Genomic DNA, 23,258 nt, shown 5'->3' with positions numbered 1-23,258 from the left:
ACTCCAACGCCTAAGACAAAGCTCATTGAGGCCAATGAGCAATTAGAGGGGGAGGCAGCCTCAGACGATGCGTGTAAAGAAGCGGTCTTAGAGAAGGAACCGATCAAGGACAAAGGAAAAGAGGTGAAAAAGACAACCGAGCTTGAAAAGCCCTATGTTCCACCACCACCTTATCAACCCAAGATACCGTTCCCAGGGCGTTTCAAAAAGAAAATCCTAGACAAGGCCAAGGCGGTCTTTGAGAAACACTTGGAGAACACGCAACTCCCCTTACCCATTATAGATGCTTTCTTAGCTATACCCCAGCTTGGGAAGTTTCTAAAGGACGTGATCCTCAACAAGACAAAGGAGCTCCAGGGTATGGTGATACTGAGCCATGAGTGCAGTGCCATAATACAAAGAAGATCTATACCAAGGAAGTTATCCGATCCGGGCAGCTTCACTTTGCCGTGTGCTTTAGGTCACCTGAAGTTCTCAAACTGTTTATGTAACCTTGGAGCTTCTGTGAGCTTAATGCCTTACACGGTGGCCAAGAGATTGGGATACAAAAGCTACAAGCCAGCCAAGATCTCTCTTGTATTAGCTGATAGATCGGTTAGATTACCGGTGGGGTTGCTTGAGGATCTACCTTTGAGGATCGGTGAGATAGAAATCCCCACGGACTTCATAGTTCTTGAGATGGACGAGGAACCATTAGACCCTATCATCTTGGGCCGACCGTTCTTAGCAACCGCAGGAGCGATAATAGATGTGAGAGGAGGAATGATTGAACTACACATCGGTTCCGAGACTATGAAGTTCAACGTGAAAGAAATGATGAAGAAACCGACCATTGGAGGTCTGGTTTTCTATGTGGAGGTAATGGAGGAGCTGGCTGATGAGCTCCTTGAAGAGTTGAACGCAGAGGATCCGTTACAAGTGGTCTTAACGCGGGAACAAAGCGAGCACGTGTACTTGAACGAGGAAAGCGAGGTGTACAAGCGTCTTTGGGACCAACCGAGGGAACTTGGAGCTGAGGCGAGGTTTTTGGAGCTCCACACGAGCAGCCTCGACATCTAGAAAGCGAGGAGTCAAAGGGAAAAGAAGAGACACCTCGGGATATCATGGCCGTGACAACTCATACCGAGGCCGATGGTAAACCGCGCGAGAATGAAGCAAAGGCCGAGGAAGCTGTTCCGGGCCAATGCAGCTTTGATGCCGATTGGAATGAGGCAGACGCACCCCCTGTTGAGCTCAAGCCTCTACCAACAGGGCTCAGGTATGCATTCTTAGGTCTAAACTCTACTTTTCCTGTTATCATAAACGATAACTTGCTTGAGCATGAGGAACGTGCATTTCTTAGTGAAATAAGGAAATTCAGGAGAGCCATAGGGTATTCATTGGCTGACATTAGAGGAATCTCTCCTGATATATGCACCCACAGGATCCACCTAGAGGACCAAACCATGTCCTCTATTGAGCACCAACGTCGACTTAACCCGAACCTCAAAGAGGTGGTTAAGAAGGAGATACTAAAGCTCCTTGAGGCAGGGATAATATATCCAATCTCTGACTCTCGGTGGGTATCTCCTGTACACGTTGTGCCCAAGAAAGGTGGGATCACGGTGGTGAAAAACGATAAGGATGAACTCATAGCCCAAAGAACTATAACCGGCCATCGCATGTGCATTGACAATAGGAAATTGAATTCTGCATCAAGAAAAGATCATTTTCCTTTACCATTCATTGATCAAATGCTTGAACGGTTAGCTAATCATCCTTATTTTTTTTTTCTCGATGGATACTCGGGGTTCTTTCAAATACCTATAGACCCCCGAGATCAAGAGAAAACGACATTCACCTGCCCTTATGGCACTTATGCTTATAGAAGAATGCCATTCGGTTTGTGTAATGCACCAGCCACTTTTCAAAGATGTATGATGCACATTTTCTCTGATCTAATTGAAGAGAAAGTTGAGGTGTTTATGGATGACTTCTCCGTATACGGCTCCTCTTTCTCCGAATGTCTTGCTAATCTTTCTCAGGTTCTCAAGCGGTGTGAGGAGCATAGGCTTGTCTTAAACTGGGAAAAGTGTCATTTCATGGTCCAAGAAGGCATTGTCTTGGGACACAAGGTATCAGAGAAAGGCATCGAGGTGGATAAGGCCAAGATCGAGGTGATGGTGAACTTACAAGCCCCGAATTCTGTGAAAGGAATAAGAAGCTTCCTTGGCCACGCTGGGTTCTATAGACGGTTCATCAAGGATTTCTCCAAGATAGCCAGGCCTTTGACCAGGTTATTGTGCAAAGAAGTGGATTTCAACTTTGATGAAGAATGTGAGGAAGCGTTCAAGAGAATCAAGGAGGCTTCGATCAGTGCACCGATTGTACAAGCCTCTGATTGGTCTTTACCATTTGAAGTGATGACCGATGCATCTGATTATGCTGTAGGAGCTGTCTTGGGACAGAAGAAAGATAAGAAGCTCCATGTGATCTACTATGCCAGCCGCACTCTGGACTCGGCTCAAGAAAAGTATGCCACCACCGAGAAGGAAATGCTTGCCATTGTGTTTGCATTTGACAAATTCAGGAGTTATCTAGTGGGATCAAAGGTCACGGTTTACACAGATCACGCGGCCTTGAGGTACCTGATGTCTAAGAAGAACAATAAGCCGAGGCTTTTGAGATGGGTCTTATTGCTCCAAGAATTTGACATGGAGATACTTGATAAGAAGGGCATTGAAAACGGAGCCGCAGATCACCTCTCAAGGCTGAGGATTTAAGAACAGGTCCCTATAGATGATGCTTTACCCGAGGAACATCTCATGTTAGTCCGGTCTTACTTAGAGGTGGAGGAAGCCAATACGATCAAGGAAAGAAGCCTTCCATGGTTCGCGGATCTTGTGAACTACTTGTCTTGCGGATTAGAGCCACCAGACCTTGATACTTATCAGAGGAAGAAGTTCTTTAGAGATGTGATGAGGTATCATTGGGATGAGCTGTATCTTTACGTGCTTAATAAGGACCATCTCTATAGGCGATGCTTGGCCAAAGAAGAGATCCATCCAGTGCTACAAGAATGCCACGGCTCATCGTATGGTGGTCATTTAGGTGCGTTCAAGACAGTTGCCAAGGTTCTACAGAGCGGTTTCTGGTGGCCGACCATGTTCAAAGACGCCCAGGAAGTGGTCTCAAGGTGTGAAGCTTGTCAAAGGCACGGAAACATATCCAAAAGGAATGAAATGCCCCAAAACCCAATCTTTGAAGTAGAAGTCTTCGACTGTTGGGGCATTGACTTCATGGGTCCCTTTGCAAGCTCATATGGGAATCAATATATCCTTGTAGCAGTGGATTATGTGAGTAAATGGGTTGAAGCGGTTGGATCTCCGACCAACGATTCAAAAGTGGTGGTAAAACTCTTCAAGAGTATCATCTTCCCATGGTTTGGAGTACCAAGAGTAGTCTTCAGTGATGGGGGAAGCCATTTCATCAACAAGACTCTTGAGAGTCTTTTGAAGAAGCACGGAGTAAAGCACAAGGTGGCCACCCCTTATCATCCGCAAACCAGCGGCCAAGTGGAGGTTTCCAACCGTCAGATAAAGGCCATTTTGGAAAGGACCGTGAACTCATCCAGGAAGGATTGGAGCAAGAAACTTGACGATGCTCTGTGGGCTTACAGAACCGCCTACAATACCCCCATTGGAACCTCACCGTTTAACTTGGTCTATGGGAAGAGCTGTCATCTACCGGTTGAGTTGGAATACAAAGCCTTGTGGGCAGTGAAACTTCTGAACTTTGACATCAAGACCGCACAAGAGAAGAGGGTTTTACAGCTTCATGAGCTTGAGGAGATCCGGTTAGATGCTTTCGAGAGCTCTAAGATCTACAAAGAAAGAACCAAGGCGCTCCATGACAAGAAGATACACAAGAGAGAGTTCAAAGAAGGGGACCAAGTTCTGTTGTTTAACTCAAGACTCAAGCTGTTCCCTGGGAAGCTGAGGTCTAGGTGGTCCGGTCCGTTCACGATTCTTGAAGTAAGACCCTATGGAGCCGTGGTTTTGAAAGGAAAAGATGGACAAGGCTATGTGGTAAACGGCCAGAGGGTAAAGCATTACTTGGCATCAGAAACAAGGGAGGGAGCTACCTCAGTTCCTCTACTTGAACCGGAATCAGCCTGAAAAGGTATGAAAAGTCAAACTTAGCGACGTTAAATAAAGTGCTCTTGGGAGACACCCCAAGCTTATCCATGTACATATTTCGTTTTTCATCTTCTTTTTCTTTTTATTTGAAGCTTTTTGAAGGGTTTGTTAAGTGTTTCAGGAGTTAGACAGTGAAACTTGAGGGTGAAAGTGAGAGAAAGCTTGAAAAAGACACGGCCTGATGAATTAAGTCAAAGAGCATACATAGCCTCGGTATCGACCCTCGGTATAATCATACCATGGTCATCTTTTACCGAGTGAAAGCTTGAGAACCTCAGCTAGATTCCTCGACTTAATTTCATCATGGTCGTGTCTGAGAAGTGCTATGGTAAAATAACTAAGTGTGGGGGAGGCTCACGGTGTAAACACCTCGGTATAAGTATACCGAGGGGCGATGTTCACTTAAAACGGTCAAAAACCTTGATCCGAAGCCGCGACCAGTTTACACCAAGGCCAGCCTGTTTAAACCCCCAAGCCTCACGTGTTTTTTGCTAAAAACAAGTGACCTCGGCATGATGCCCTCGTGGTGGAGCGTGCCGAGGCACTCGGTTTCAAGAAATGATCAAAAGCAAGAACACATGAAACACTTAGAACGAAGAAGAGGCTTTGCGAGGTCCAAAGAAAAGACGTGAAAGCTATGGGGATTTACTCGTTGGCATGGGCTCAGAAAACTCGGCTTGGTACCCTCGGGGTGGAACAAGTCGAGGCAGCTCAGAGTAACACGAGAAAATTTGGCTTGGTCCGTACAGCCCACGTCATCCCCATACCGCGTCCATTTGAAGGGTTGCGCGGCATTTTGAATTTGAACACTCGGTCAAAGTAGTTTTTGGCGCGGTCAACGGCTGGAGCTGGAGCAGAAGGGGGGACCAGTCCCAAAACAGTCCAAATGCCAGCTGGAAAGCGCGCTCCAGCCCATACCGACCTCCATACTTGGCCAAAACACAGAGTTTGCCCTCTAGACTCTTTTCTCTGCATTTCACGAACACAACTCACTCATTTCTCGTTCATTTTGCGTGATTCCAAGCGTTCTAGACTTGTTAGGGTGTTGTCTACTCTGCATAAGCATCTCGTTCAGCTTAAATCTTGCATTCCCAAAGGTATTTGCATCTTAAAGAACTCATCTTTTTCCTTCATTCTTTGCGAGCTTAAATATTTGTAAAATGTGGAATCGATTCTTTTAGAGCATATCGGCCTTTGGGAACAATTTTGTAAATTCCACCAGGGTAGACCACACACGAAGAACCGGTCTTTGCATTTAAAATCACTTATTCTTGAATTTTTAAAATTCTTGAGAAAATGCGCTTGGAATCGGTCTTAATGATGATTTGTGTGTTTGAGCTGAAATGTCTAGATAACTTGTCTCTAATCGGTTGTTCTGGCTTGTTCTTACTTTCCTTGATGTTTGAAAAAGCTATGAATATCAGTTCTGCTAGAGAAAATGTTTTGTACTTGCCAATCTTGAGATACTTGTGCTTAACGATATACTTGGCTCTGACGGTTTCTTTGAGAATCTCCCTTGCAGATGACCGGAGACCGAACCGTTCCTACCAACGAGACAAACAGAAGTGCGGGCCAGAAGAGAGTTTTGAAGGGTAAAGCCGTTGCCGTGCCACGTAGTGGAGAGACCAGCAAGAAACCCTCGATGACGAGCCAACCCCCAAACGAGCAAGAAATACTGAGCTCACTCTGGCACCAGCTCTCGAGTCAAAGAGAAACGGGAAGAAGGCAGCCGTGGGATCTGATGACGACGAGCCCGGAGCCTTAGTCCCTTATGTAGACAACAGTGACAAAAAGTCAAAGAAAGAACCAAAGGCCGAGCCCGAGGATGAGCACTTCCCAACCACTGAGGAATACTTGGACCACTTTAACTCAATCAGAGTGGCTCAAGGTCGATTCCCTCACTTGGAGTTGCTGAAGAAACTCGAGATACTTGATGACGTGACCCTCATTTTTGAGAATATGGGCTTTGCAAAGTTCTTTGAGATGAGCGATGTTGCCTATGAAGGGATTACACAGCAGTTTCTTGCAACCTTGGAGGTCATCATCTACCCCAAGAGAGATCCAAAGCGTTTACATGGCAAAGGATTCGGCCACATTGAGTTTGAAATGGATAACGTGCACTACAAGGTCAGTTTCAAGGAGCTTGATGAAATCTTTGGGTTTGAAAGGAATGGAAGCTCGCTTGACAAGTTTGTGTACCCTCGTGATGAGTTGGTCGCCTTGTGGGAAACGATATCTTTTGGACCCTACCTCGGAGGCAAGAGCAAGACCAGCTGCATAAGGAACCCTGCGATCAGATACACAAACCGCGTCCTAGCATCAACATTCTTCTCGACCTTTAACCCTGGTGTTATTCACACGGCCGAGCTTGAACTATTGGGACTCGGACTGAAGCCGTTCATCACTCAAATGAAAAACAAGAAAGAGTTCCAAGGGCCGCTGCATGTACCATCATTGGGTGCATTCTTTGCCATTCAAATGCTCACTTATCGGCACAATGTATGGTGCGACCGCAAGAAGCGAGGAGCAAGAAGACTTCAGAACGGTTGGATAGTCACCAAGATCCTGAGGGCTCAAGGGTTTATATTCCCTGATTCACCGAAGAAGCCGAATCTCATTGATGAGTTATACCTAAGCAAAAGTGGTTTCTTCGGAGGCAAGTCAGGGGACAAATGGGTTGACAACTTCACCCTACTGCATAGAGACGGCACGCAGGTTCTACTGCCTAACCGAAGCCTCACCATGCTGGACAAGCAGTGTAACGTCTCATTCTACGTTCTCAAAGACCAGTTGTATAACCCAGCTCTCGACCCACCAACACGCAAATGCACCAAGGCAGCACCCAGCAAACCCGAGAACACTAATGGCCCGGAAGATTGTGATAACGAGGAGCAGAGACACTATGAGAGAAGGATCAGAGCAGGCCGCTATCACTTTGATCCGCAAGTGTGGGGTGAGCCTGAATACCACACCAAGAAGCTGTATTCGCGAGTGAACACCCTCCAAAAGTGGTGTAAGTGGCAAGACAAAACCATCCACGCATTGGTGGATTGTGTGAGGCATTTGAAGAAGCAGCTCACGAGGCCATCCTCACCGGATAAGAACTCAGCGACCTTAACCGCACCGATTACAGAAGAAGGAGTTGGAGAGAGCTCAAACGCGAGGAACCCGGAGTTTCCACCAGGCAAAGAAGACTGGATCGATCCAGCCATGGCTTTTCTGCCTGAACCCTAAGAAAGCAGCCCACCACGTCAGCCCACTCCATCCTGCTCAACATCGAATCCCTCGCACTACTTGGGATCCGACCTCTCCGACTAAGGTATCGACTTCAAACCTTGTACATATGCATCTTGTATATATCATCTTGCATTCGTTCAGTTTGTCTTTTCACTTCTCTCACACGCTTTTATAACACAAGGGACTGTGTTATCTAAGTGTGGGGGAGGAGCTTTGTGTTTTCTGATCTTGTTTTCTTTGTTCTTATTTGACTTTTGCATTCTTGAGTCTCATTTAGCTTAATACATGTGATAAATTACATCATTCTAGTTGCATCTCGCATTTTAAGATCGAGTCTAGTTGCATCATGTAGGATTGCATCAGTGCAAGGAGCAATGATAGATTTTTTCCTAGAGAGTAAATCACTTGAGAACTTGAACTAAATATGCTTGTGAAACTCATTCTGTGCTTGTAAAGCTTGAAACGATTTGAATCTGAGAAGCAAGTCTGAATTACACTCAACTCTAGCTAAGTGATAACCCTGAACTTGAAATGAAAATATCCTTTGATGCATTGCTTAAATAAGCTTGTGGATACCGATATACATACTTGAGCTAGAATCTTTGTTTTTACCACCCTCCTTCCTTAGCTCAAGTAGCTGAATCCGCATCATGGATCAGTTCCCTCACCTTGAACCCATCTTTCTTTCGAGCCAATGTTTGTGTGAGAATTGTAAGGCCACCTTGGACTGAACTTAGCAGAAAGTTTTAGGTTTAGAGCGACAAGGGTTTGGCTCATTGAGTGGTATGTTCCAACATCAAGGAACCAAGAGTATTGGTGAGAAATAAGTGTGGGGGAAAAGACTTGTTGGTGAGTGGAAAAAGGTGAGCTGAGTGGAAAAGTGAGAGTGGAAATAGCCAGGGGAATGAATGAAAATGAATTAAGTCTTGGATGTGAAAAGATAAGCTCTGAAATGAAAAGAAGCCAAAGGCTCAAGTGCTCTGAAATGAAAATGAAAGAGGCTATACGTTATGAAAGAAAAGAGCTGTGTGAATAAGTGAAAACCAAGGCTTGAAAATAAAAGAAAAAGGCGAGTCCCCTAGTGAAAAGAAAACGATTGTGAAGAGTGAGGATTCTGAGAGGGTGAGCAATTGAGAAACGCTTTGAGTGGAGTGTGGGGTGTGATGAGTCTTGCCCTTGTATGCGTCGGTTGCTTTTTACCTTTAGCATTCTGCCAAAGTTCGGTCGTTCATAGAGAGATCCTTGTTGCATTGCACCCGCTTGAATATTGATGAGATCATTTTTATCTCATGACCTTACCCTAGCCAAGCCAGCCTATTTGAGCATTGCATCATTTGATTCACCGGTTACGAACTTAATGAATGTGAAAGAGTTGAATGTGATAATGACTTGTGGAGATTCCGTGTTTTAGTTGGAAAATATCCGAGTATAGCTTTGCATTGCATATTTGAGCATGAATCCGAGTTCTCTTGTGGTCACTTCTCTCTAAAAAGGAAATATGAGCTCCATCTGCATTACAACCTCTCTCTCATTTGTTCTTTTTGCTTGAGGACAAGCAAATGACAAGTGTGGGGGAGTTGATATGTCTATATTTTACATCATTTAGATTGCATTATAGAGTCCTCATCATGTGTTTTCTCATGTAAATTGAGTCTTTAGGCGTTAAAATAGGACTTAGGGCTTGCATTAGGTCCCAAAGAGTTTTGCATGTTTTGAAGTCTTTATCAGGAGCTTTGGAGACCAATTGGAGCCTAAGAAGAGGAACAGAAAAGAAAACGGTGAAGAAAAGGGTCAAAAATGGTGAAAACCGCTTGGAGGAATTTCTCGGCCAAATCTCGTACCGGCTGGTCGGAAACCTCGGCCAAAATGTTTACCGGACGCTCATTACCGGCCAAAACCCTTACCGATCGGACAGAATCGAGTATCGAGTGCAAAAATACCACGGGACAAGTTTTTGACCGAGGCAAGAATTTTTACGACCAAAAAGTTTACCGCGGTACACAGCCCTCGGCCATTTTTCTTACCGCGGGAAGGTTTTTACGACCAAAAGTTGTCCTTGCCCGCGCAATTCAGAGATCAGCAATCCGGGGAACCTTCCGGTCCGAATCAGTTGGCAGGGTCTTCACCAAAGTTGGAGATAACCAAGCAAAGATTCCAGAACAGTTGGAATCATCCAATTCGGACCAGTGGAGAGAAAGATATGGCTTCCGGAGCATTCACCAGCATTGCGTGTACCCGAGAACTGAACGGCGAACTTCAAAGATCATGGCGGACGGAGCCCCTCCAGACCGAAACAGCTTACCAGGTCTTCACCAAATTTCGAGATCCATGGAAGATCTTCTCAGAGCATTTGGAATCGCTCAATTCGGAGCAAAGGTTTGGAAGATAGGGTCTCCGGAGTTCACATTCGTCTAAAAGTCTATTTTCCGGTGATTTCAATGCGGCGCAAAGATGTTAAATCCAGGAAGCCTTCCACTCCCCAAGCTCCGATGGTTTCTTCACCAAAGTTCGAGCTTATTGAGTCATCTTGACTGTGGAACTTGTCCCAGAGCAATTGGAGTCGTGTGCTGAAAGTTACTGCTTCCGGAAGGTGACATGGTTGATACAAGCCTAAAAGAGTTGCGATACGCGCTAAGTATTCTCACAAGCCTCGGTATCTTTACCTTGGCGTCACTCAAGTCGAGGCTCATATCTTGGAAGTATTCTGGACTAGACCTCGTGCCAAAGCCTTGGCATGGTTAGATCGAGGCATGCATACGTAAGAACTGAAGCTGGAAACGATTAAGTGTTGAAAGTACACCTCGGTGTAATGACCTCGGCGTGCATGCCAGACTGTGTTCTCCCAAGCACCTCGACATCATGACCCCTCGACATTTTATCCCGAGGTCCCTTGTCACGAACCCAGAATCAAGAACAGAATGGCTCAAGAACATACACGTGAGGATTGATCAAAGACTAGGGTTCATGCATGTTCTTGACGTGTTCTTCACGAGATCTTCATCTGGATTCTGACTCACGTGCACGCCTCGGCATGAAGACCTCGGCTTCACTTTCCGACACACCGTGGCACTCACCCATCAACCCAAGAAGGCGGTTCAGTACCCGGTTTGTTCCGGGCTGACCCGCGACACTTTCCCTTTGCTATAAATACATTTTGAGACTAAAAACCTAGGGATCTTATCTCTTATCTGTTTTTAGCTCTAAGAACTTGCCTCTTTTGTGAAACTTGATTAATCTAATCCGATATCTTGTTTTTGCATCGGAATCTTGTTCTTTCTTTATTTGTTTTATCATCCAACATCAAACTCCTTATCATGACTAGCTACACGTCTTGCAAAGGACTTAGTGAGCTCGTTATGATCAGTGAGTAGTCGTTTAAGCGGCTTTAGATAGGTAGATTAGGGTGCTTTCAAGGTGGATTAATAGGATTAGGTGTCTAGTCTTGCATGTTTCATTCCTTAACCGACGAGATCTCTAAGCTGGATCCAAGCACATCACTTGAGGTTAAGATCTGAGACATATCTCGCATCAGAAGTGTTTGTAGAAATGTCTGAACCACTCGGTTAAGGGTTTAAGAGTCTTTCATCGCGAGAGTGATAGTTTGTTCTCTTAAATGACGTTTTTGAACCGATTCTTATTGCTGACTGATTCGTGCTTCTCAAAAGGGATTTTGGTATGAAAGAGGATCAGTTTAGACGTTTAATACTTTCATGAGAAGATTAACGTGCCTTGAGTTCAAAGTCAAATGAAATCGCTTGATAAAATGATTCATTAGCCCCTTAGTCTAACTTGGAAGCACCCGAGTCAAATATCCTGTCTAAAGCTTCTGCCTTTATCATTCATTACCATCATCGGAATCACCTGTTTGTTATTTGCATCTTGATTAGTTTAAATCTCTGCTTTTACTTAACTTTATTGCTCATTTGCCTGTTAATCATCGTCACCAAACTTTTATCATCTTGTCTTGACTTAAGTGAACAAATGACATAGGCTAGTGTCTCGTTTACATGCTTGGTTTGACACCCCTTATACTACTTTGACAAGGGGATTGATAACCCTTCTAAGAGCCTGAAAACTCTTAGTTATCAGGGACCTAATGCATCTCCTAAGTTCTAAAACAAAACCTAAGGACCTAAAATGCATGGAATAAAACATGATTTGGAATGAATTATGCAACCTAAATGATGCAAATTATGAACATATCAACTCCCCCACACTTGTCCTTTGCTTGTCCTCAAGCAAACAAGAACAAATGAGAGAGAGAGGTTGAATGCATGGGAGTTCACATTTCCTTTTTGAGAGAAGTGATCACAATGAGTTCAAGTTCATGCTCAGTTATGCAATGCAAAGCCATACTCAGATATATATCAACTCAACAAGGAATCTCCACAAGTTCTTCTCTCTCTTAACTCTTTCACATTCATTAAGCTTTTTACCAAGTGGATCAAATGATGCATTGTTTAAACAAACATAGTTTGGCTAGGGTGAGGTTATGAGACTAAAATGATCTCATCAATGCCTGAGTGGGTTCAATGCAGCAGAAGGATCTCTCTATGAATGACCAAACTTTGGCAGAATGCTAAAGGTAAAAGGCAACCTATGCATACAAGGGCAAAGACTCATCCCACCCCACACTCTACTCAAAGTTTCCTCACTTGCTTACTTTTCACACTCATTCTTCTCTCACTAGGGGACTCTCTTTTCTTTTTCATACTCAAGTCTTGGAGTTCAAACTTTCCATAGCTCTTTTTCACTTTCTTTTGTAACCTCTAACCTCTTTTTTTCTTTCAGCTTTAAACATTTGAGCTCTTTGGCTTCTTTTCTTTTCACTTAGAGGCTAGACTCTTTCTTTTCAAAACACTAGAGCTCACTTTCTTTGACTCAAAACTCCAAGACTGATTTCATTTCTTTTTCTATCCTCAGTTCTCACCATTCTCCTTTTATTTCCACTCATCTCTCCTTTTTCCACTCACCAACATGTATTCCCCCACACTTAGTTCTCGCCAAATCTCTCAGCTCCTTGATGATGGAACTTAGCACTCAAAGAGTCTTGCCCTTGTCGCCCTAAACCTAACACTTTCTGCTAAGTTTGGTCCAAGGTGGCCTCTCAATCACACACAAACAATTGGCTTGAAAGAAGGATGGGTTCAGGGTGAGGAAAACTGATCTATTATGCAGATTCAGCTATTTGAGCTAAGGAAGAGGATGGTAAAAACAGGATTCTAGCTCAAATATGTATATTGGTATCCACAAGCTTATTCAAACAATGCACTAAATGATAATTTCAAGTCAAGTTCAGGGTTTTCACTTATTAGAGTTGAGTTCAATTCAAACTTGCTTCTCAGATTCTAATCGTTTCAGACTTTGCAAGCACAGAAAAAGATTCACAAGCATATTCAGTTCAAGTTCTCAAAGTGATGTACTCTCTAGAAAACCTATCATTACTCCCTGCAAGATGCAACCTACATGCATATGCAATTTAGACTCAATCCTAAAAATGAGAATGCAACTACATGATCTTTTTTTTTTGTGAAAATTTTTCAGATTTTTCCAATTTTTTGGTTTTGGTTTTTATATCACTTAGATGAGACTACATGAATATGCAACTAGAATGTGACTCAAGACTCAAAGTGTAAAATAAGAAAAGAGAAAACATGATTAGTAAAAGATGAAACTCCTCCCCCACACTTAAATAACACAGTCCCTTGTGTTTTAAAAGTATGAGAAAGGAGTTAAAACAAAGTAAACAAGTAAAATGCAAAAGGAAAAGAAAATCTACATGCTATTTACAAGGTTTTGAGTGTTACCTAGGAGCTGTGGAAGTCAGACCCCAATGAGTAAGAGGGGTTTGAAGTGTGGCTGGATGGTGTCTCCCAAGAATGATGGCTTGCCTCATCAGACCCGTCGTCAAGATCCACCCAAGTGGTTCCATATGTGACCAGGGCTGTGCAGTTCATGGAACTCTCTCCAACTTCCTCTCTGTTCCTTGGTGAAACCGGTGCTGGAGACTCACCTTTGCAAGGGTTTTAAATCTTCTTGATCCTCTTCTTCATCTCCTTGATGCACTTGGCCATCTTGTGGATGGTTTTGTCTTGGTACTTGCACCATTGTTGGAGAATACCAATCTTTTATTGAGCTCTGAACCCTGAAGTGCCTGGCTCCTCCCAGTTGTAATCATCAAAGTGATATCTGTTTCCACCAAAACGTTTTTGAGGTGGAGGCAGATCAGCATCTTGAGCACCAGCAGCACTTGTGGTAGCATCTTCAGCGGTTGCTTTCTTTCCCTTGGAGGCTTCTTCTCTGCAAGCTTGCTTGTATGTGAGGATTGGTGGATCAGTTTGGACATTGTACAGCTCTTCTTTCAGCAAGAAGAAGTGAATGTTCCTTTTAACTTGGACTGTGGTGATGGAGGGATTGGGCAGGAGAACTTGGGCTGCCTCACTGATGAGAGTCTTGAAGTTGTATACTACCTTGGTACCCACTCTTCCTTGGAGGAAGACAATCTTACACAAATGTACTTCATTAATCAGATCAAACTTTGCCTTGTTCTCCTTGAATCTGTACCCCTTGGCTTTCAAGATCTTTGTTACCACCCATCCATGGGCCAGCTTTGCATCTTGCTTTGTAGAACCCCACATGCACTTTTTGTAGAACATCAGATACCTTGCTAATTGAGAGGCAAGGCAAAGTGGGTATTCATACCCTTCATAGGGTTCCCCATCTTCATGAGTTGGCATCAGCGGTTTCAGCCCCACACCAAGAAGCATCAGATCTCCTTTGTGAACTCTTCCAACATCAATCTTGAAGTAGAAGCTGTGAGAGAAAATCTTGTGTACATATCTCAGAACTGGATTCCTTATCCAAGAGGACTTAGCTGTTCTAGCTGTGTACTTCCCAGAAGCAATTGATCTCCATAGAAGTTGGACCTCATCTTTTCTGAGATTGACCTGGTTGGAGAGAAGTTCATTTCTAGGTGCTGAAAACCCAAAAATCTCATTCAATTCTCTGAATGACACTGAATAGTCCTTCCCCTTCACAGTAAACTCCACATGTCCAAGCCCATCTCCTTGAATAATTCTTGAATTCCTTGGGTAGTAAATGAAAGCTTCAAAGGAAGCCAATAATTCTTGAGACTCCTGTTCATAAGCGATCTCTCTCATCTCCAAAAGTGACTCAACACCCATGTTCCCAAGCAAAGTCTTGACATCTTCATAGATGCCAATCTTCTTCAGAAAGTCCAAATCAGGGAATCTCCCTTGCTGGATCTCTATCTGTTGAAACTTAGCCAGATAATCAAGTGTTTCTGGTTCAGTTTTCTTGAACTTCTTTGATCCCTCTTCAATTGTGCCTTGGGAACCACCAGCTGAGCTGCTTGGGTCACTTTCAGTCTGTTCACTCTCAGATACCATAGCCAACTGTTTCCCCTTCTTCTTGGAACCAGAAGCAACCACCAAAGCTTTTCCTTCAGGCCTTTTCCTTTTTGGCGCTGGATCACACTTCCCTTTGTGCTATTCTTTGCACCTTGACCTTTTTCTCTTGGCTGTGAAGACCCTGAGACCCAAGAGATTCTCAAAAACAATGTTAGTACAAGAACAAGCTTCACAAAATTCCCCAAAATTTTGAAAACATTTGTTGCAAGAATCGATTTCAATAGCACATGAACAAGTTTCTCAAGCCAAGAATCAATCCAATAATTTCATAGCAATGCAAAAACAAGAGTGCAAAGAGGGACTCAGCAAGAAACCAATTCATCTCTTTTTTTTTAAAAAAAAAAAATCGATTTTTTCATTAATTACTTGCAACAATTTTCAAAACTCAAGAACAAGGAATTACCAACAAAGTGCTCTGTTTTCCAAGACTATCTAGCACCCTAGAATTTATAAAAAATAATCCCAAGGTCTAAAACAACCTATCAAAATCGATTCCACACTTTGAAGCTCATAAATCACTATTGAAGAACATGGAAAAAGGTGAATTTTAACAGAGTGAAATACCTTGGGATTTAGATGCAACGAGTTCGAAATGCAATCAGGATGATGTTAACAACTCAAAAACGAGTTCAGAGCACTTTGAATCAACAAATTTGGTGGAGAAATGAGAGAGATATGATGAAAACAATGGAGAGAAATGAGAGAAAGAGTTGCAAACTCGGGTTTATGGTGGGGAAGAGAGAGTGTGGGACAGGGTCAAGCCTTTGGACTGGTGGTCAATAGATCTATTTTGACCAGTCAAGGCTTTGACCCGTCCTTTTCTCGTTGACCGGCCTCCTTTCTCTCCTTTGTGCGACCGGGAACCGTCGGGATCGAGCCGCATGACCGTCTCGGTGCAGAACCGGAAATATTTTTGTGCTACCTGGGATCTTCTGTGCCTTCCCCGCATGACCAAGTCGCAGTAAAAGTCCTTCAGCTTGGTTTTATCTCTTCTCCATGCTGCTACCTGGAACCCATTGCGACCAGCTAGCACGACCAAGTCGGAGTGATTTGCGAACATATGTGCGACTTGGTCTTGCTTGTGCCTAGGTCGCATGACTAAGGCGCAGGGTTTTGGACTTAGACACTTTAGCCTTTCTTCTCCTTTGCTGCGACCTGGAACCCTTTCTTCCCAGCTAGCACGACCAACTTGGAGTAAATTGCGAACATATGTGCGACTTGGCTTCTTTTGTTCCCAGGTAGCATGACTATCCCGCAGAGTTTGTGACTTAGGCAACTTGGGCACTCTTCGTTTTGTGCGGCCTGGAACCCTTGCTTCCCAGGTAGCACGACCATCTCGGAGTAAAATGTGGATCATCGTGCGGCTTAGCTTCCATTCGTCCCAGTTAGCAGCTCCAGGTCGCAGCTTTTGTGACTTAGATACCTTGGCTGTTCTCCTCATGCTGCGACCTAGTCTTCATACTTCCCAGGTAGCACGACCATCTCGGAGTAATTTGCGAGTCTTCATGCGGCCTGGACTCCTCTCTTCTAACCCACAGCACCAGCTAGCACAGCCTCAGACTTAGAAACTTTGGACGTCCTTCTCATCCTGCGGCCTGATCTCCTTTCTTCCCAGGTAACACGCCCAACTCGGAGTAATTTGCGAGTGGTGATATATTCATAATTTGCATCATTTAGGTTGCATAAATCATTCCAAATCATGTTTTATTTCATGCAATTTAGGTTCTTAGGGTTTGTTTTAGAACTTAGGAGATGCATTAGGTCCCAATGAGTCTTTGCATGTTTTGAGTGTCCATCAGGTGAATATGGAGCTGAAAAGATGAATCCAGGAGGTGGAATGGTGAGCAAAGCTTGAAAAGTGGAAAAATCGGGTCTTGGGAGGTTATCGGCCATTCTCGCTGGCCAGGAAGGTTTTACCGGCCTTTTTCATGTACCGCGGGAAGCTTTACCGGCCATTTACATGTACCGCGAATGAAGTGTATCGGCCAAAATCTCCGGGTGTGAACGTGTCTCAGAAATCGCCTGTCCGGGGAGCCTTCCGGTCCAATTCGGATGGCGGGTGCTTCATAGAAGTTGGAGAAGACTTGATCACGGTTTCATAGCAATTGGAATCGTGGGATTCGGACGCGTGAGCAGAGAGTTAAGCTCGTCGGAAGGAACCCCTGTCTCGCAGCTGTTCCGGACCGAGCAGATCAGTTCTGAAAGATGCGCAGGACGGTGCACTTCCAGGCCGATTCAGTTTCCGGGGCCTTCATGAGAATCAGAGACATTTGAGTCCACTTTCTAGAACATCCGAGACCAGTCAATTCGGAGCTTTGAGCAGAAAGATACAGTCTCCGGAATGGACACATGTCTAGACGCCTCTCTCTGGTCGTGTAAATGCACTGCAAAGATGTGCCCTCCAGGAAGCCTTAAACTTCCCAAGCATCGAAACGTCCTTCACCAAAGTTGTAGATAACTGAGTCCTCTGTCTTCGGCAACCGGAATCACTCAATTCGGACAAGTCTCCAGGAAGTTACACTCTCCGGAATTCGAGATGGTCCAGACAGCCCAAAGCGACCAAGTTAAGCATGCCGCGATAGAATGCCATGGTCCACACTTGGCCGTGGCAACTTTTGTGCACCCTCGGCCAATGAAACGATCTTCATGCCACGGTCTACACCTGACCGTGGCAAGCATACACTTGGCTGAGAAGAATCTTGCAACCTTCGGCGATTGGCACGAGCTGAATGCCACGGTCTGGGACTTGACCGTGGCAAATGAACAAGTGGCTGGAGACAACTTCTACACATCTTCGGCGTTTGACACGGTAGCTTGCCACGAGTTCCAGATGAAGCTTGATCAGACCGTGGCATCAAAATGAACCAAGAACACAAATGAAGTCTTTGACACGGTCAAGAATGCCATGGTCACACCAAGGACGCACCAGACCGTGGCAAACCTTTCTTTGCCCATCAAGGCCGGGTCAGTACCCGGTTTGTTCCGGGTTGAACCGGTTCGCCCAAGCCCCCTTTATAATGTTTTTAGACCTAATTTGGAGAGGAGACTTAATCTACTTTTAGTCTTCTTTCCCCTTTGGTGAAAAACCCACTGAATACACTTTGTTTTAGAGAGTTTAAAATCGATTTGCAGTTTCTTTCCTTCTTGTTCATCATTTCTTATCATCAAAATCAACTTCTAATCATGATTAACAACACATCTTGCAAAAGATCTAATGTGTTGATCATGATTAGTGAGTAGTTACCTTAATGAGGTTCTAGATGTGTAGGTTCGGGTGCTAAAGTGTTAGATTAGGAGTGCTTAGGGCTAGATTCATTGGTTCATTTCTCTAAACAACTGTTCTCTATGCTAGATCCTTGATAATCACTTGAGATCTAGATTCTGGGAATTTCATTCACCAAAAGTGTTTGATGAAATTCCTGAAAGAGTTGTGTTAGAGGTTTAAGTAATTTTTCATCATGGGAATGATTTGTTAAATGCTTGAATGATCATTGAGAACTGTTTATTAATACATATTGATTAATATTTCACAAATGGGAATTTGGTTTGAAAATGGATTAGTATAGGGGTTAATACCTTCATGAGAGGATTAACCTAGATTAGAGTTCTTAATCACTTGAATCATGTCTCATCATTGTCATTAGCATTTCTAGTTTAACACTAAAGCACCCTAACCATCTATCATGTCTAGAATCTCATGCCTCCATCATATCATATTCACACCATTTGGCATTGTCATTTGTCTTTAAACCTGTTTAAGTTGTTAGTTGTCATTAGTTAACCAAAATCACTCTTGTTTGCTTGAATTAAGAACTTGATCACATAGTTTAGTGTCTATCACCACATTCTTGGATTGATTAACCTCTTTGTGCTACTTTGACAAGGGGATTGATAGCCCTGAGACCCTAAAAAAGTCTTGTCTATCAATTGGCGCCGTTGCCAAATTGTGGTTTGATTAGCATTAAGCTCTGATCTGTTCTTGAGATCAAGTGCTTACTTTCTTGTTTTTACTGATTCCTTTCAAGTTCTGTTTGTGATTTCAGGTGTATGAACACCAGGTCTAGATCAAGAAGCTGTGGTCCTCCTTTTCCTCTAAACGACAACATCAACCTTTTGGTACCAAGGAGGAGAAGAGACAGACGTGGTAGACAAATTGATCAGACTGAGATGGCAGAACAAGGAGATCACGTAGTAGATATAGAACAACCAGTTCAGGAGCAACAGGCTCAAGGTCATGGAGCTGGTATTGGAGTTGGTCAAGGGCTTCACCAGGGTAATGTTCAGCAGGAACAGGTGCACCATCAACAAGCTTATGTCCACCAGGGACAAGCTCAAGCTCATCAACAGAGGCATCAGGCCAATGTTCAGCAAAGACACCAGGTGCACCACCAACCCCACCCTTTCCAACCACAGCAAAGAAGATATGAGCAACCCCAAGTCTATGTTGGAGAGAATGACAGGGCCAATGCTCATCAGTATGTGCAAAACAACAACTTTGAAGTGAAAGCATCATTGCTGAATATGGTCCAGAACTCAAAGTTCCATGGGTTAGCAATGGAAGATCCCTTGGAACACTTGGACCAGTTTGATAAGGTGTGTGATCTGACCAAGATCAATGGAGTTTCAGAAGACAGCTTTAAGCTAAGACTATTTCCATTCAATCTTGGTGATAAAGCTCATCAATGGGAAAAGAATCTTCCAAGAGGCTCCATTCAAACCTGGGAGCAATGCAAGCAAGCCTTCTTATCTAAGTTCTTCTCAACCTCAAGAACTGCAAAACTGAGGAACCAAATCTCTAGCTTCACTCAGCACAGCAATGAAAGTTTTGGTGAAGCATATGAGAGATTCAGGAGCTACACAAACCAATGCCCACACCATGGGTTTAGTGAGGCTTCTCTTCTCAGCACACTGTATAGGGGAGCTCTTCCCAAGATTAGAAACCAGCTGGATACTGCTTCCAATGGGAACTTTCTGGGTAAAGAGATACATGCTGCTTTAGAGCTAGTGGAGAACTTAGCATTGAGCAATGACACTTATGGTGAAGACTATGACAGATCAAATAGGTCTGAAGGTTCAAGCTCAGAACAGAGGCTCACCAGAGAAGTTAAGGAGTTGAGGAGTGAATTGGACAAGCTGAAATTCACAACTCAGAAGCCAATGCATTTTGTTGGAGAGTATGAGGAACCTTCTCAAAATTTTGAGAACATAAGTGAAGAAGGTCTTACCCAAGAGGAGCTCAACTACATTGGGAATCAGAGGTTCCAAAGATATCAGTATGGTAATGCCAATCCAAACCTCTCTTACAGGAACATCAATGTAGCTAACCCACAAGACCAGGTCTATCCCAATTCTCAAGCTCCAAAGAACTTTGTTCCCAAGAACAACTTTCAAGGGTCATTCCAACCCAAGAATCAATTTGGTCAGAATCAGAGTTTTGGTCAGCAACAGCAACCATTTCAGGGCACTGGTTACACTTCACAGCAGCCAAAGGCACCACCAGGGTTTGGTCCACCACAGTTCCAACAGCAGGCGCCGGTTCAACAACAGTTTCAGCCACCAATGGTCCAACAGCAGCCACAGATGGGTACAGATATGGTTGGTATTCTGCAACAACTACTTCAGGGTCAACAGACTATGCAGCAGGAAATCAAGGAACTGAAGCAAAACCAGGCATCAAGCTCAAGGAACCAAGGTCACCTACCTGGAAAACCAGAACCCAACCCCAAGGAATATGCCAAAGCAATTACATTGAGGAGTGGCAAGGAATTACCTGGTATTGAGAACAACAAAGTGATCATTGAGGACAATGATCAACCTGAGGGGGAGGCAGCCTTAAAGGATGATCAAGTTGCTGAGAAACCAAAGACAGAAAAAGGTAAAGAGGTAGCAAAGGAACCAGAACCAGAGAAGAAGTATGTGCCACCACCTCCATACCAACCCAAGCTCCCATTTCCAGGGAGATTTAAGAAGCAACTAGTGAACAAGGCAAGAGCTATATTTGAGAAGGCACTCAAAGAGACACCACTCACAATGCCTCTCATTGATGCATTCCTAATGATGCCAAAGATGGGGAAGTTCTTGAAGGATGCAATTCTGAACAAAACAAAAGAGCTTCAAGGCATGGTAGTACTAAGTCATGAATGCAGTGCTATCATTCAGAAGAAGTTCATTCCAAGGAAGTTAACTGATCCAGGGAGCTTCACACTCCCTTGTGCCATTGGACCTCTTCTATTCTCCGGATGTCTTTGTGATTTAGGAGCATCAGTCAGCTTGATGCCATTCTCAATAGCTAAGAAGTTGGGTTTTTGGAGTTTTCAAACCCTCAAGGATTTCTCTTATCCTTGCAGATAGATCAGTTAGATTGCCTGTTGGTATGTTGGAAGATCTACCTGTCAAGATAGGTGGTTTTGAGGTTCCAACAGATTTTGTTGTGCTGGAAATGGATGAGGAACCAGTAGATCCTCTCATCTTGGGCAGGCCATTCTTAGCAACTGCAGGAGCCATCATTGATGTGAGAGGTGGGATAATAGAGCTTCAACTTGGGTCTGAAAGGCTCAAGTTTGATGTGAATGAGATGATGAAGAAACCCACCATTGAAGGTCAATGTTTCTATGTGGAGACAATGGACCAGTTGGCTGATCAGCTGCTTGAGGAGCTGAACACTGAGGATCCTCTTCAAGCTGCTCTAACTCAAGAACAAGGAGAGAATGAGCTCTTGGCTGAAGCAAGTGAAGGGTATAAGCTGTATCTGGACAATGCAAGAGAGCTGGGTCCTGAAACAAGGTTTTTGGAGCTGGAACAAAGAGGCTCTGAAGTCTTTGCTATAAAGGTATCAGTCACCAGCCAAAGCAACCTGGACCAGGACTGGAATGAGGCAGATGCACCCTCTGTTGAGCTCAAGCCTCTACCAACAGGGCTCAGGTATGCATTCCTAGGCCTAAACTCTACTTTTCCCGTGATCATAAATGATAACTTGCTGGAGCATGAGGAACGTGCATTACTTAGTGAAATAAGGAAATTCAGGAGAGCCATAGGGTATTCCTTGGCAGATATTAGAGGAATCTCTCCTGATATATGCACCCACAGGATCCACCTGGAGGACCAAGCCATGTCCTCTATTGAGCACCAACGTAGACTTAACCCCAACCTTAGGGAAGTGGTTAAGAAGGAGATACTAAAGCTTCTTGAGGCAGGGATAATTTACCCAATCTCTGACTCAAGATGGGTGTCTCCTGTTCACGTTGTGCCCAAGAAAGGTGGGATCACAGTGGTGAAAAACGATAAGGATGAACTCATAGCTCAGAGAACTATAACTGGCCATCGCATGTGCATTGACTATAGGAAATTGAATTCTGCTTCTAGAAAAGATCATTTCCCTTTACCATTCATTGATCAAATGCTTGAAAGGTTAGCTAATCATCCTTATTTTTGTTTTCTCGATGGGTACTCTGGATTTTTTCAAATTCCCATAGATCCAAGAGATCAAGAGAAAACAACATTCACATGCCCTTATGGCACTTATGCTTATAGGAGAATGCCCTTCGGTTTATGTAATGCACCAGCCACTTTTCAAAGATGTATGATGCACATTTTCTCTGACATTATTGAAGAGAAAGTTGAGGTGTTCATGGATGACTTTAGTGTCTATGGCTCCTCCTTCTCGGATTGGCTCTCTAATTTGACACAGGTGTTGGAGAGATGTGAGCAGCACAACTTGGTGCTGAACTGGGAGAAGTGTCATTTCATGGTGCAAGAAGGAATAGTCCTTGGGCACAAGATCTCTGAAAAGGGTATTGAGGTTGATAAGGCAAAGGTGGAAGTGATGGTGAATCTGCAAACCCCCACTTCTGTTAAAGGGATAAGGAGCTTCCTGGGTCATGCAGAGTTTTATAGAAGATTCATAAAGGACTTCTCAAGGATTGCCAGGCCCTTAACAAGACTGTTGTGTAAGGAAGTGGATTTCATCTTTGATGCTGAATGTGAAGAAGCCTTTAAGTTGATCAAGGAGGCATTGGTTAGTGCACCAATAGTTCAGGCACCAGACTGGTCTCTACCTTTTGAGGTCATGACAGATGCTTCTGACTTTGCTGTTGGAGCAGTACTTGGACAAAAGAAAGACAAGAAGCTGCATGTGATCTACTATGCCAGTAGAACACTTGACTCTGCCCAAGAGAAGTATGCTACAACTGAAAAGGAAATGCTGGCAATAGTTTTTGCCTTTGATAAGTTCAGAAGCTACCTGGTGGGATCAAAGGTCATTGTGTATACTGATCATGCAGCCCTCAGGTACTTGATGACCAAGAAAGATGCCAAGCCAAGGCTGTTGAGATGGGTTTTATTGCTCTAGGAGTTTGATATGGAGGTGCTTGATAAGAAGGGCATTGAGAATGGGGCTGCAGACCATCTCTCAAGG

At 43.9% G+C, this 23,258-nt stretch overlaps 1 non-coding gene across 1 annotated transcript; it reads right to left on the bottom strand.

Moving 5' to 3' along the window:
• Positions 1–19,621: 19,621 nt before the first annotated feature.
• LOC112081692 lies at positions 19,622–19,728 on the bottom strand. Its single transcript, XR_002896614.1, has one exon. It is a non-coding gene; the product is annotated as a small nucleolar RNA R71 (small nucleolar RNA).
• Between the last annotated feature and the right edge of the window lie 3,530 nt (positions 19,729–23,258).

Source organism: Eutrema salsugineum, unplaced genomic scaffold, assembly GCF_000478725.1.
Source record: "Eutrema salsugineum unplaced genomic scaffold, Eutsalg1_0 scaffold_10, whole genome shotgun sequence".
Taxonomy (NCBI): Eukaryota; Viridiplantae; Streptophyta; class Magnoliopsida; order Brassicales; family Brassicaceae; genus Eutrema; species Eutrema salsugineum.
Note: the sequence above shows the minus strand (reverse complement) of the source record. Positions and strands in the feature narration are given on the sequence as shown.